Raw genomic sequence first — 4,204 nt, 5'->3', positions numbered from 1 at the left:
GGAAGAGACGCTTTCGCATAATACCGTATTAGAAAATTGATGCTGCAGGAATATACATATTTTCTATTTGCTTTGTGACTGAGAATTGGAAAAACTGGGAAAATTGGCTTTATGACTTAACTGATTTGGGTTGTGTTTCTCTTATTGAATTCTGATTAGAATTTTCTTCAACTTCATAGAAGCAAGAAGACTGGCTTCTGCGATTGAAATAACATGACATGTGGAATGATTTATCTTATTCTGTGATTCACCTTTTAAGATTTACAGGAATTTTTAATAATTCTAGACCATCTCTGAAAAGTTGGGATCATGTTTTTAAAAATATATCCTATTTCATGTGGTTAGCTTTTAAAGTTTATTTTTAAATTAAAGGTATAGTGAAGTCTCAATGGGGACAAGACTAAAATCTGGTGTATAGACCAGAAGTGCTTTTCAAAATGTGGGGATTATGAACAGCAAAAACTGTGAAGGGTCTGAGATTTTACCCTACGCACAAGCTGTCAGGTTAAGTTGCCACAGTTTGTTGGCAGAAGACATGAAACTTCTGGGTCAAAGACTATGCATTGCAGCATTCAGAGTACCAGTATCTGCAGTTGTTCCCCAAGCCACAATTCTTGCAGGATGAGGCAAGAGGGCCAAGGGACACCTGCCTACACACGGGTTGCATTAGAGGAGAGAAACCCTGTGTGTAGGGAACCCAAAATATTTGTAATGGACAGTAAGACTGCCTGACCTTTGCCACAGGAGTGATTAAAACAAAGCCTTGCCAAATACTGGATTTAATGAAAAGCACTCAAAAATGTTAAATTAATATTAATATTAAAGTATAGATGCTTGTTATGTTAATTGTTTCAAAGCAAATATTTATGTCAGTTGACTTTCATGCTAATAAAACAAATGTTTTGAACTGACAAATTGAATAATGGGTCTTTAACATATTTATATTCAATATTTTTCAAAATGCTTTATAGGGTAGAAAAAAATTCAATAAAACTAGTTTTCAAAAGTTCAATTTCATGAATGTTTACTGAGTCCTTACTGTATGCAAAGGATCTGAGCTACGGCAGAGGATATTAAGGTAGGTAAATACCTGCCTGCCTTTATGCTGTTTATGTGGATTAAATTAAACTATAATTTCAAAAGTAAAAGGTATGTGTAATTTCAAAGTAAAGTAATTTTAATTTCTACTATATATACCTATAAGATGGTAAGTATTCACCATTATTAATGCTAAGATCAGGGGCACAGAAGGAGGTTATAATGATAACATAAATAATTCTTTTACAATAATTGAAAAAGTTATCTGTTTCAAAAAGAGACTCTCCAAAATCTTAATGCATGAAAGCCACTCCCAGGAAATATATGATCTGCCAAAGGGAGAAATTTAATTGCATTTCAAACATAATGGAGAGCATGGGAAAAGTGGTATTTGTAGGAAATTGAGATTAGGTATTCTGGAATGGAGTGGGCAAATAAGCTGAGAAAATTTAAAGTGAGAATCATAGAAAAGCTAGATACAAATTAAAACATTTGAACCTAAAAGATGTAAATAGATATTCATTCATCAATCTTTTAAGGTAAGGCAAGGACTTCCCTTTGATTATATCCACTAATTGGAGTTTCAGGTTGTTTACTTGCACCATATTTGTAATATATCATCTAGGAAGGCAATTTTTGGTTTCTTTAAAGTGGGATGAGAACTTGAAGAATCTTGGAAGCGATCTGATTTTAGCCTCTGAGCTTTTATGATTACTTTTCCTCCCAGTTAGAGTTTTTGCTCCAACACCTAATTTGATGGTAATTTTTGTTTTTAGTGACCCACTTTTAGCAAGTCTTTCCAAAACATTTGACTTAGTATTCATTTTATTGTTTTATATAATATTTCATTTAACATGTATTTATAATAGTAAGCACAATGGCAAAATGGGGTTGGAAATGAACAAAACTGAATCTTGAGAAGAATATCAAGTCAACTAGTGGGCGTGGCTGGGGGCAGGTGAACTAACCAGGGCATCAGGAAGTGTGTTTTACAGAAGCAGTGGAGAGCATGAGTCTGGCAAGCCAGTAAAATGGAAGTTGGGTAGAGAAGCTTCCACTATCTTAGATTCTTATTGCTATCAGTACTTATACAGAAGAAATATAAGCAACACCTTTTTCAACACCTAGAGTAAAGGTTATTTTTTTAAGACCTGCTTGCCTCAAATTCAAAAACCCACTGTTTTTCATTTACTTTCATTTAATTTACATTTGTATGTATACTTTTTTTGAAGCTTCTAGCAACTGGCTACTGATAAAACAAAGTTTCTTTCAGCCAAATTCCTATGAAGGTTCTAAGACATAACATCACTGTCCCACATGCTATTAATTAAATGTTTGTGCCTAGTCATAAATTTTCTCTTAATAATAATTAATAATCATCAGTGTCTATTTTTGCTTCATCCTCTCAATCATCGCTGAGGGACAAGGGCCTCCCTTGGACCTTTGACTTTTAAATTCACTCTCATTCTTTTCATGAGCCTTGGCATTTCTCCAATATTTCTTCACTCTCTTTCTGGCAGTATAAATGCTCCTGGTTTTTTGTTTCTACCTGGATGATCTCACTGTCCCTCTGCATAGTGCCCAAGTGAATATGGCCCCATACTCTTCTCCGATATTGTTAGAAATCTGTATTCAATTTATTTTTATAAATTGTAGCTAAACTTTCCAATGATGATTTTAATATTTCTCTCTCTGATTACTTCCCAACTCATGGCTTTTGCTGTTCTTACATTGCTGTTTGAGGTGGTTCAGTTTAACTTAAGGCTTTGCATTTCAACCCTGATCTTTATCTTTATCTTTGGGTTGGGTAACTGTAATTACTCTGTGACCTTCTCTTTCAGATTTCTTTCGAAAGCAGCTTTGCTTAATTGCCATGCTGCTCCCCTAAACTGGCAGGAAGGACAGTATCAGTTCCTCACCATCTCGAGCTGCCAACACTCCAGGGGCTATTCTTTCATTGATTTGTATTTGTACTTGATTTCGTGCTGCGCTTATTTTTAAGCCAGCTACAGATTGCTGGCAGGGAAACCAAGCAATCAATAGCCTTGTTTATTTTATCTGTAAAACCAGATGCAAATGGAAAGCTCAGGCTGTCTCTACAAGACCTCTTTAGCAAGGGGTGATCAGAGTCGGGTCTGTATGTGTACATTTTGTAAGGCGGTTAATATTAAAGCCCATCTGAAACCAGTGCTTTTGCGTGTACACAGTAAAAGAGACTACATTTTCAGTTGCTTTTCAATAAATATTCTAACATTTAAAAGTGATACTGCATATCTTAATATACACTTCTAAGATGGAAGATAAGCTCAATACTTATCAATAGGAAGAAGTTATTTCACTCAAGTGCTTCTATACAATGCATTTGGAAGGCCTGTGTTGACTCAGAGATGTTATTTTCTGTATTGACTGACCATCTCCGGACAACCTTGCTATCAAGTGGGCTCCCAGGCTATTTCTGCCCCACCCCATCCCCAACCCAGGGAGGAGAGCATGAGTGATGGATCCTCAGAAGTGAGAGGCACGCGGGGTGTTTTCTTTCATTCCAAAAGCCCAGTATCGTGGCATGTTTTAGCGGCTTAGAGGATGGTTTATTTTGGCAGATGGAGGTAAAGGGAAAAGCTGTATATACGTACAGCTATCTATGTATAAGCGTTTAGATCACCCACAGGCGGAGATGCCGACCCAGTAAAGAATCAAACACAATTTCTCCCCTCGTGGCTCACGTCCCGCCCGCCCGGACCAGTGCAGGGGAGGCGATTTAAAGCTACAGGCTCTGTCTACACACACGTTGCTGAAAAACAGCTTGGAGAGAGAAAAAATTTCAATGGCTTATTTTACTTTCCTTCTTTCCTCCACGATCTGAGCGCGATGGGACGTCTGAACTGTCACTGTGGCTTGATTTCAGCCACTCACTGTCGTTCAAAAGGAGACGTAATTTTCAAATGCACAGGGCACTCAGCATCCTCCCTGCGCGGAAGGATGCTACGCCACAGGTAGGAGAGGCTAGAAAGGACGACCACGTTCCCGACCCACACCAAGGGCTCCAGCGTGGTCCAGCGACTGCGGGAGGCGAAGCCGTCGCCCCGCCCACCCATCGCCCCGCCCCCGAGCGTAACCCGGATACACACCCACGCTGCCCTTTCACCTCGCGGCCGTTGGCTAACGT

Source organism: Choloepus didactylus, chromosome 14 (assembly GCF_015220235.1).
Source record: "Choloepus didactylus isolate mChoDid1 chromosome 14, mChoDid1.pri, whole genome shotgun sequence".
NCBI classification, from domain to species: Eukaryota; Metazoa; Chordata; class Mammalia; order Pilosa; family Megalonychidae; genus Choloepus; species Choloepus didactylus.
The sequence above is the reverse complement of the archived record's forward strand: the minus strand, read 5'-3'. Positions refer to the sequence as shown.